The sequence below is a fragment of the Lycium barbarum genome, chromosome 9, assembly GCF_019175385.1.
Source record: "Lycium barbarum isolate Lr01 chromosome 9, ASM1917538v2, whole genome shotgun sequence".
In the NCBI taxonomy this organism is placed as follows: Eukaryota; Viridiplantae; Streptophyta; class Magnoliopsida; order Solanales; family Solanaceae; genus Lycium; species Lycium barbarum.
The window spans coordinates 37,919,319-37,931,742 of NC_083345.1; positions in this window are offsets into that span (position 1 = coordinate 37,919,319).

Genomic DNA, 12,424 nt, shown 5'->3' on the forward strand with positions numbered 1-12,424 from the left:
ATATTTGAACCTATTTTGGTATTTTTTGAGTAAAAATAAATGCCAGGCTTTAAAGTTGAAAACATCTTTTTTTGCAACCATGACACCAGGGAGTCAAAGCACAGTACTAGTATTATAAGAATTACAAGCCATAGTCTACTACTTAGAAAAGACAAAGTACAAAGGACCTAGTTATATAAAAATTAGCATATAGAATGACCCTTTTCCATTTTTAGTCAGTCAATGCTAACCCAAAATAACTTTACAATAAACAGGTTTTTGAGAAAAGAAGAATGACATAGAACTCACATTTGTATTACTTAGCTCTTGATTAATCAAGAAAACACTCAAAACAACATTAGTAAAAGGCAGTAAAATGACATACACTTATGTTGACATTACATTGACTCTATTAAACCACTTATAACAACTATGTGAATAAGTTAGGCTAGCAAACTAGACACATAAAAGGTCCATTTAGTAAGGAAACTATAGTGAGTGAACGAACAACAGACCAAGCCAGGCTTAAACCTTCCCGCAATCACTCTTTTACCCAATTTTTCATACCTATGTGATCAGTGAACCAACACCAAACACACTCATCATCTTTTTAAATAAACAACTAACTCTACTTGTTTTAATAAACAGCTCAATACTTATCATGTTTTGACTAAACACTCTTATGACAATCATTCAAACTAGTAAGTAACTAGCAAACTTAAACTCTAGGTGATATCTAGAAACTCTAGGTGATATCTAGACTAAGTGAATCTCAACAACTAGTGTGAATCAGTAGAAACCAGTGAGATTAACCTATATCACCTTTTATTTTAAACTTATACTTCATCATCTAAGTAAGCAATAAAATCACAATTGACACTTATCACAAAAGCACCTCACCAGAATCATTTAAAAGACCAACAAGTCAGTAAAATAAGACTAAGAAGTTCACTAGTAACTTACTATAATTATTAGAACAAAACAACAAACATACATGAACAAGATTAGTGCACAAGATAATATTCAATTAAGCCACTCACCATAACGCACAAAAAAATAAACAGTAGGCTTTAACAAGATTTAACAAGGTTGTTTTTTAACTAAATAACTACCAAAAATAAGCACAGATATTAACAATTTGATATTTCACCAAACAACCACCACAAAATAAGCAATAAATTAACAGAAGTCACTAGGTTAATTAAATAACTACCATAAAAATAATCAAGAAAACAACAGAAATTACCAAATTAATATTTAACTAAATAACCACTATAAAAATAAACAAGACATTAACAAAATCACCAATAAGATAGAGGGTTACCTTTTTTAGATGCAGCCAAGACCAAGAACGGATTTGAAGACAAAACCCTCCTCAAACTCGAACCATAATACCAGAAAACGAAGCAAGAAAATAAATTTTAGCAACTGAAGGGTTTCGAATCTATGTTTAAAACCCCAAAAATTATACTAGGCAGTTTAAGATTCAATTTTTGCCTTTTTTTCCGACCCTTTTACTCGTGAATGGGGGTTCCTATTTATAGAAACCCCAGAACATAGACAACCAACACAAACATCGATGTCGGTCAAATGAACGATAGTCATGATCGTCCCAAACAATAGAAGATAGACGGTGGAGTATATATTACAACTTGACATAGCAAAAACTTACATAATGGCTTGTTTGGACATTTTCTGGTGAGAGAAGAGCTTCGTTCTCTCCTCCACATTTTATGCCTCCAACCGATGGGACACGACCAAGAACAGGGGCTGGTAGGTGGTGGAACGAGAGCGGCGGCTAGGGTTAACCTAGCCCCCTAAATATTTGTATGCAAAATGGCCCCTGAAAAGGGGCGGATGAACTTGGAGGGAGTGTATATACACTCGTGTGGGTCGGGTCGAGTCCGACTAGACTGGGCTCGGCCCAATTCTTTTAAAAACCTATCCCCCCATTATATATATGATTAAAAAAAAAGTCCCCACTCCTTTTATAAATTAGATGTATATAGGTGTATATCACACATATACACTCACATAGGGATAAAGTGGATATTTGTTAAATGGGCAAATGTTTAAAATAAGAAATTGGGACTAATTAGTTAAAATACATCTAATTATGCAAAGCAAATTATTCAAAAAGCTAATAAATCGAATTCTTTTGCAAGTATGACCTGCATTGGTCAAAAAATTAAAAAGAAGGTTTGCAATTATACTCTTCGTAACAAAAAAACAGAAATTCCCTTCATTAAACTATTTAGTTATTGCTAAATAATTTAGTTATTGCAAATATAGTCTCAAGTTGGTATTAATTTTGCCAGTTAAAACTAATTTGCATTAATAACCTTAATTAATTTGTCAATTGATTAAGCATCTCAATTAAAGTTATTTGGGAGGCTAGAATTGCAAAATGACCCCGGCTTATCTTGAACCATGAATTGGTTAATTACGGGGAGGTCATTTATGTTGGAACTCAAAAATTAAATGAAAACGCATTTTGTCAATACAATTTTCGTCAAAATAAAAAAATAAAAAAATAAAAAATAAGAAGATAAACAGGCAAAATTCAAAGTTTGAGGGGTAAAATAGTAATTTTGTTAATTTACTTGAACTCATTGGATAAATAAGATAAATTGCTTTATTATATAATTTCTTGATTTTGATTAATTATAATGAAGAATTGTTTTAAAATTGTCCTGCGATTGATAAATTTAAAAAGTATTTCATAAAATGCTGTAAAATGCTAGTAAATTTCTGGATAATTAATAGAGTCTTGAGGGTTCCCTTATTAATTTATAGAAGTAAAGCATTGGCCTGAATAATTATGCGAAAATCATTCAGGTCCTCTGTGAGTGTGCAAATTATTTTATTTATTATCCAAGGATCCCTAGCAATCAAAATAAATTACAGGAGGTCAAAAATTAGGTGTCAACAGTCCCAAAATGAGGTTCCATTTCAAACCTCTTATCCCTCGCCCGCTTCGGAGGAGCATACGGGAGCACCAGCACCCCCAGTTCCTCCACCTGATGCCTCAAGTCAGGAGATGTGAGAAGCTATTCGGTTGTTAACGCCGTTAGTAGTCGCTCAGGCCCAGCAATAGGGTACGGGCTATGGTGATAGGGTCTTTAGTGCCAGAGTTCTAGATTTTATTAATTTAGACCCTCCAGAATTCTTTGGGTCGAAACCAGATGAGGACCCGCAGAATTTTATAGATGGGATGCTGAGGAAGTTGCAAGTGATATATGCTTCAGACACCGAGTCAGTAGAGTTAGCTTCCTACAGATTACAAGATGTGGCCGTTTATTGGTATGATACATAGATGTCTTCTAGCGGGGTTAATGCACATCCACCCATGTGGCAGGAGTTTGTAGATGCCTTGCTTCGACATTATTTTCCACCAGAGATTCGTCGGGCGAGAGTAGACAGATATTTTACTCTTAGGAAGGGAAAAAGAAGTGTGTTGGAGTATAGTCTCTAGTTTAACTCTTTGGCTAGGTATGCTCTCACTATTGTAGCAGAGATGGACAACCGAGTGCACCGGTTTGTGGCGGGACTCGTGCCGCATCTAATTAATGAGTGTTCCACAGCTGCTCTACTTGATGGTATGGACATCTCCCGTATCTAGGCATATGCTCAGAATCCAGAAGATTAGAAGAGACAGCAGTCCGAGGACTTGGGTGAGGGTCAGCATAAGAGGGCTAGCTCTTCCATTCAGTCAGAGGATGTTAGGGGTGACTTCAAGTCCCTATATTTAGTTGTTAGTACCCTTTCACTGACACAGAGGCTGTGTTTTGAGAGGTCTACTTATTCTAAGTCAGGTCGGGTTTAGAGGGATTCGGGTTTTCAGCACCGGAGGGACTCAGCACAAATGCAGAAGCCTCCTCCACGATGCAGTCAGTGTGGTAGAGCCCATTCTGGACGATATCATCAGGGCTCTGATATATGTTATACATGTGGAATTTCAGGTCAATATATAAGGGATAGAGATGACATAGCTCGGCCCACTGGATTAGTAGTAGCTTTATTTTCTTCGGTACGCTTCCCAGAATGAGACCCTCAAACATCGGCAGGTCGAGACAGAGGTAGAGGTGGAGCGTCTAGCTCCGGCGGTGGTCAAAACCACATATACGCTTTGGCTAGGCACCAGGACCAAAAGCAGCCACTCTATGTTGATACAGGTATTTTTACTAGTTATGTTATGTGTGGCTAAAGAGTTACTACTGCTTGGCCCTATATGGCGTTGTATATTATGGGTTACTGTGTAATAAGTTGGTAGTGATACAATTACAGAGGAAGTTCTGCCAAAACATTTCTATAAGATCGCTAAGACTTTAACATTCAAGGATGAATGTTTTTAAAGAGGGGAGAATGTTACACCTCGAAAAATATTTGCGTTGTTTGCGTCGTAAGTAAACTAACGTAAGCTAGGAGAGGTCATGGAATCCTTATAAGGTTAATGAAGACTTCTAACAAGAGCTAAGAAAGTGTCTAAAGGTTTCTGGATCAAGCAAATCGAATATATTAAGTTTGCCGAAATTTTGGAATACTTGGAAGAATTTTGGACAACAAATTCAGGTCCAACTTGAGGGAGGTTTATCTCCTAGAATATGAGGAGTTATGGAATGCATAAACTATGAAAATTAAAGTTCATTAAGTCTAGTTTCCAATGCAAAAACCGTCTATTGATACGACATTGGAGTAGAAAGTTATAGGCATTTGAAGATAGGCTGCCAGATGGCTTCTCCACAGGCCCACTTGGAAGGCGGTGGAACCGACCACCAAGGGGTATAAATGCCCCATTCCATCATTTTATCATCATTATGCACTCCCTTGACCTCTACAAACCTCCATAAACATTTCTTAAACACTTATAGCCGCTTAGATCAAGCATTTAACAAGATTACACTAAACTAGTTCATGAAAAGTGATTGTTCTTGCTTCTACTTGATGTTGTGGTGAGTTTGGTCTTGAAGAAAGTTGGTGTGGCTAAATCTCTTCAAGGATAAGTTATATTCTTCATCTTGACTTTGATATTGAGTTATTATTGGAGGATTTGAATGGTTTAAAGTGAAGGAAAACATAGTATAAAGGTCCTAGTTTGATATGTTGATGTTGTTGGCTTATGGGCTGATTTTCGAAGGAAGTTTCGAAAACATTTGTATATGTTTTCGGTGTGGTATCTTGATTATGTTGTTGTTAATGTTGTTAATAATGTTTGGGAGTTGTTTCAGAATTTGGAGGAAGTAGATGATATAGGGGAAATGCTATCTGAATTCCGGTAACTTATTAACTAGCTAAGTATGAATGTGTAAGTGTTCTATGGCCTGATTGTTGTATGAATCATCTTGGATGTAGCTTTGCAGGCTTGGAAGGTAGACTTTGAGTGGCTAAGTAAGCAGCAAGGTATGTTAAGGCTGTCCCTTTCTGTCTTAAGACATGATCCTATTGTTATGAACTTTCACAAATGATGTCCATCATGTCCCTATTCCTAGAAATACTAGAAGCCTATGGTTCTTGATGTTCTTATGATATCATTGATATTGATCTCATCTTATTATCATTATTCATTCAAGGTGAGATATGTTCATGATGATAGCTCCATAATGATAATCGGAAGTATAACAACGTTACGTCACTCCGATGAATTCAGAAATGTGTTCTCAAGGAGTGTGTTGTAAGACATGAATAGTATGCTAGTTATAAGATTCTCTAATTAGGTACTTAATGTTAGAAGGAAGGCTTATAATGTATCTAGAAATTGACTAAGGGTTAGTTAATCAGGAAGAAGTCTTAATGGCAAGGAAATGTGTTTATAAGTCTTATGAAATCATGTAGGCATTAACTGATAAGTAATGATCATGAGGAGCGCATAGAAATCACCCATAGAGGTCTGGTTATGATGTTGATTGTATTTTCCACTGGTCTACAGCCAGTTGGGCAGATATGTATTTACCACCATGCTATGGCTGGTTGGCCAGTTATTACTACTGAGTTATGGCCGGTCGGGCAGATATGTATTTACCACCATGCTACGGCTGGTTGGGCAGTTATTACCACCGAGCGACGGTCGATCGGGCAGATATGTATTTACCACTATGCTATGGTTGGTTGGGCAGTTATAATTGACCAATTGGCCAGATGTGCTCTACCATCGGGCGATAATCGGATGGGCAGTTACCACCGTGCTACGGCCTCTCGGGCAGTTACCACTGATCAGTCAGGCAGATAGCACCAGGATGATAAGTAGGTCAAAAACACAGTATTGTACATAGATGTAGTTAAAAGCACCGGAGATTATAGAGAAACATACATGCTAGATTCTCATTGGTAAGTCAGAAACGCTAGGTTGATTCTTATCCTCCTTCTTTGCAGTATATGTTTAATATGTTGCATTTTCACCTTACATACTCGGTACATTATTCGTACTGACGTCCTTTTATTTATGGACGCTGCGTTCATGCTCGCAGGTATAGACAGACGAGATGAGGATCCTCCACAATAGGCTGCCTCCAGGTACCAGCTTTTATTGGTGAGCTCCACTTCTTCCTAGAGCATTGCCGAGTCAAGGATTGTATATGTATTTTTGTGTTATAGGTACGTCGGGGGCCCTGTCCCGACTTATATGCTTTGGTTATGTTCTTAGAGTCTTTGCATACAGTTTCCTGGATACAGCTTAGTCATGTCTTATCAGTTGTTATGTTGGCCTCATGGGCCCATTGTACATATACATATGTATGATATTATATTCATGGTTGGCCTCCTTGGCCTTATTTTATCATTCGAGACATAGATGATGCGAGATATAGTTTGGTTCGCTCGGCCCTAGTAATCTGTCGGGTGCCAATCACGCCTCACCTAGGTTGGGACGTGATAGAAATGAGGATGAGTGACAAATCTTACTAGATCAAGGTGCAGCCAAAGAGGCTGAGATTGCATCATTTACGGTTCAGCATCAGCAAAAAATGGATCAGCTTCATGTCAAGTATGATCCTCAATAAAATTAGTTGAATGCTCAGATTGTAAGTTTGCAGGTGACATTAGAAAATGAGAGGGCAGATAACACCAGGGCTATACAAGACCTAGTCAGATCCCTTACCAAAGACCCCTTGCCTTTCTCTAAGCTTTCCTCATCATCTTTCTCAGCCTATCCATTCGTTGTGATTCCTAGCTTTTGTTTCTATCTAAATTCTTACTTTGACATGTCTGTTGCTATTTAATGACTATGGTTCTTTGATGCATAACTTCTAATGGAAACTATTTTGCTATCCTATATCTCTGTGCTATTTTTTGTGCTTAAAATATTCAAGAAGATATAATTTGAGCTAATATTTCGATTTTGTGTATGTGCGATTGCCCCAGTGGCCAGGAGTTTAATATTGCAAGTTCAAATTGATGCATAACTGATCAGAAATAGCTTTTTAATGATTCCAAAAGGTGGAAGAAGTATTGTGTAATACTTATATATGCGAATGCTAACATGGTTCAATCTTAGTCGTTGGTTTTCATTTTCTAGGTCTTAAGATGTCTGGAAGACTGGAACGGGTTACACAGTGGCTTAAAAGGTCATGAGTTTGTCATCATCAAAAAAGAGAAATTTTTTGGCATAAGCATGTGTGAGTTTTGATGATTGACAAAGTAAATGGACAAGGCTAGTAAAACTAGTTTTAGAGACAGATACAGACAAAGAAAATGATGTGGACAGATCTAAAATAGATGCAGGACAAGGGTGAATTAAACAGGTCATTGGACATGTTCCATCGCAGGCACTGAGAAGATTCAGAGATGAATGAACCAGGTGCTTGAACAAGGTCCAAGAACATGTTCCAGCCTAGAGTCCTACTGCAAGTAGGATTTTTGATTTATGGTAAAGACTTGGTGGACAAGTTTGCCGAATTTCTTGCCATAACTATCAAGATACTTCAAACTCCTACAAGGACACTAAAGTCGCGTTAATGCAAGAATCCCAAGTCAACTCAAATTCTAACTCTCATAATGAGCCTTACCACGTATAAATTGAGTTCAGCCGACTTGATGCAAACCTAGTACTATGTATATCCAAGTCCTGCAAAGAAGAAGTTTTACGCACTCACATAGAGAGAAAATCATAGCTTCAGCGAACACTGTCAATGCAATAGACTGAGAGTTCTGGTTATTGAAGCGCGCCCTAATACAAAGAAGAAGATTGATAAACATGTTCTACAGAGTTTATGTTTTACATTCTTGTGTCTAGATTTGTGAATTAGCATTGTTTATTGAATTGTACCTTTATCAGCTTTCATAGAAACAATTATTATAGGTATAAAACATTAGTCAAATTCAACTTCAAATTGGGATAATTAACTTGGAGTGGGCTCAATAGTCTAGGGAGATTGTTGAGATAGGAATTAGAGTTTAGTTCCTAGGTTACAGAGTTTGTAACTTGAATTTGCAAAGGCTCACTATTGTAGTGGAGTTTGGGAAAAATCCTACAGAGGTGTAGGTCATGGTATTTTCACCTATTGTTAGCCGGGTGGTTTCCACATAAAAATTGATGTGTCCTTACTTTCCTGTTATTTATATTCTGTAAACACTAGACTGGAACAGGTAGAGTAACGTGATCTATCATATAGGCAAAAGACTTGTATACAGTAGGATCGATAACTGGTCATGCAAACTATTAGTTAGTTAGAACCGTTGGCCATTATGTTTATTAATTTTTTCCGGAGTTGAATTTTGGGAATCATGTTTGGCTATAAGATTCTGTAAAATTCCGGAATTCAATTTGAAGTTGAATTTCAAAATATTCTGGATTTTTGAAAAACACCAAAAAGTTGTTTTCAGTTTTTCCACTCCATATCACTCACAAAAATTCAAAACAACTCTAATTTGTATTCATGACCAAACACAATTCTAATTTCCAAATAGCATTTTCTCTTTGAAGACAAAAACTACTTCTTTCAAATACTCACAACGGGTGATATCACTTGACATTATATTTATCTATAATCTACTTTTTATATTATTATTCTAACATTTTTTGTTGGGTAGCTTGGGTAGAGGGAGGTAAGATAAATGAGTGGAATGCATACAAGTTTGTTTGTTTGTCAGGTTGATCAAATTCAATGCTCATATAAAGAATCCAATTTTCACCCATAGCAATTTTGTAACAGTTTAATGATATCCACATCTGGTTGTGAAGCATTCTGAAGAGCATGAATGACCATAGGAGTAAATATCCTCAATCCCACCATCTGTCATCTTTATTAGTCAAGAATGAGTGTATGTTATGAACCACAATTGGTGCCAAAACCACATATTTCATTCAAACATCTGGTTTGTAACAGTTTAATGATATCCACATCTGGTTGTGAAGCATTCTGAAGAGCAGGAATGGCCATAGGAGTAAATATTCTCAATCCCACCAGCTTTCCTCTTTATTAGTGAAGAATGAGTGTATGTTATGAACCGCAATTGGTGCCAAAACCACATATTTCATTCAAACAAACATAAAAATCAGCACTATATAATGCCACAAATCATCTCCAAAGTTTTGAGAAGTTATATAACAGTAGAAAACAATAATGACAACCTATGTTATATGATGTGAAAAAAAGGCAAAACATTATTTTAATGTTTACACCAAATCAATAAATAAATAAATAAATAACATAGCATGTGTTATGAATGGGCCTGGACCGGGATTGACAAAACAGTCCAGCAACATATTAAGTGGCTATGTTTGGGATCCAGGTTGATACATAATGATTGGTAAGAGCAAAAGAGGCTTATGCATATTGCGAAGAAAAGTTTGTGCCTCTCATCTCCATTCTTAGAGTATAAGCTTCTCATCTCCCATTCTTATCTCCATCCTTAGTTACTTGTTATTTAGTATTTTCCATTGTAATTCATTTGTTTGAAGTGTTGCAATTACTATTCTAGTGCTACAATCATGCTACAGATCTTATTAATACATTAACGAATTTGGCTTTGTTACATTATTTCTTTCATCTATCGTACTCCAATGGCTACGGTGTTGCTAGATCGATTTAGCGACGGTAACCCAGAAGAGTGGATTTTTTGGGCTGAGCAATATTTCACCTACCTCGACTTCCCTGAGAAGGACTGGCTACCTCTTCCCTCCTTGTATCTCGATGGTGAGACACTTGATTAGTTCTGTTGGATGTACCACAACAAACAATTTTGGGAGTCGAAGCATTTCTCTGAAAAGTTAGCACTAACAGAGAGTCTCCTATGGCGCACTCTCACATTAACAGTATTCATGCTTTGCTACAGAAGATGCAGGAAAATTATTCAGTTATGTCTCAGCAAATTAAAAAAATCCAGCTGTCAACTTCCAGTAATTCCAACCTCATGGGCTTTCCACCAACAATGATGCAAGATGTTACAGTAGAAGATGCAATGGACAATGCTACTACAGTAGTTAGCGGAGAGTTTTCTTCCACTCTTTCCGATGGTACTTCAAGCACCGTGGATAATTCTGAGGCACATCTTGAGATTTTTAACATTTCAAGCAATGTGAATCCGGTCACCCAGGCGCTGCCTTTGAACAAATTTGCTCATGTATTTGACGATCTCGTGGGCTTTGATTCAGACACTATTGATGAATACTTTCAACTATCACTTCAGGCTGGTGACGAGCAAACACACAAGCCAGTTCTTTATCCGACTTCTATCTGATTTGAATGATGGAACATTAGAAGAGGTATTAAGAAACTACTCCTGCAAGGTGTTTGCTGAAATACCTGATAGGGAAATTGACATAGAAGTTGTTGATTTAGTGAAGAATGATATAGTAAAGCCTGAAATCCATGTGCTCAACAAAATGTTTCACATAATTTCCACAGTTAAGTGTGATTCCTGTACCCTAGTCAAGTTTGATGATCTGTTGCTTGCACTTCCTTGTATGCTTTCAGCTTGTAGTATCGGCAGAGGTATATTTACTTACTTAAACGAAATCAATCATGCTAAAATTGTGTTATCCTTGTAGCATCTCCCACTTGATCCATTCAGATTAGATTTACCATTTTACTGTGGTTCTAGTTTACTTACCACATTTCTTGGACCTACAAGAAATTATTCATTTTTAGTTGTGGATTATTTCAAGGAGATCACTAGGATATTATCCTATCATATTGATTCGCCATCCAATGATAACTGTATTTTGGATAAATTATAGCTGTCTATATGCATCTGTATGACTGAAGATACCTTTGCGGTGTATGACATGCATGCACTTTTTAAAAATAATATACATCTGAATACATATATAGTAAACTGCCCGACCATATAGGTACAGTGTCATCATCACTATCCCGCGTCCGGGAGGATAATCATCTCACGCCGCTCACTAGTGGTACTGCCCGGCCATATAGGCACGGTGTAATCATACATCATCATCCATAAGCCGCTCACCGTAGTGGTGCTCCCGGCCATATAGGCACGGTGTAATAAAATAGTTGTACATATGTATAAATGCATGAAGGACTCATGGAAAATATACTCTAGACTACTCTGGCAATATATGGTCTCTGGAAGCCATAGACATAAAACCTAGGAAATCAAGGATATGATGAATCCTGTACCATCTAAGAGTAGAGTCTTTGGAACTCGCTCGCTTACTTTGTTCGTTCAGACAATAAGGATCATGCCAAAAGAATAAAAGGGACAACCTTAACATACCTTGAAGCGTATCTAATCATCCAACGTCTACTTCTTGAACTTGTAAGTGTACAATCAAAACAACACAGACCACAATTATTCCCTTCATAACACTTACTATCCAATTCAAGTGAAAAAAGGACTTAACGAAGTTCGAGCAATATCTCCTGCATAACTCAATAATCCCTCCATCTCCAAGTTAACTTAACTATCAACAACAATATTAAAAACAATCATATCAATACTTACATATCAAAATATAATCAATTCTACTCCAAATCGTCCCTCAAATATCTCTCAAGTCCAACTCTACCCTTATTCAACTTACAACTTCCATAACTATAATCCTCTTTACTTAAAACTAATGAAACTCTTGGTAATTAGCTTAAATACAAAAGGTAGGAATCATATACATACATTGAGGAGTCCAGGGTTCCAAGAATTAAAGTTCAACTCCAATTTCAAAGCTTAACAACTCCAATAGAACCCTAGGAGCAACTTTCCCATCACAAGCTCGGGTTTGCGGGGCTCGGATCTTGCTAAATCTTCACTATGGTGATAGAAAATGTTGAGAGGAATATTCTAGGCCTTTCTATGATTTTGGAAGTGGTAAATAATGAGAATAAAATGTGGGAGTCAAATATAGATAGAGGGAACACGAAAGTCCCAGTGGTGCAGGTCGACGGTGGGTCGACGACTCATCGACGTGCTCCGTCGACCTGCCACCTGAAACATTAGAGGTGGCGGAGCAGGGACGGTGCACCACAATAGCTCATCGATGTGTCGATGG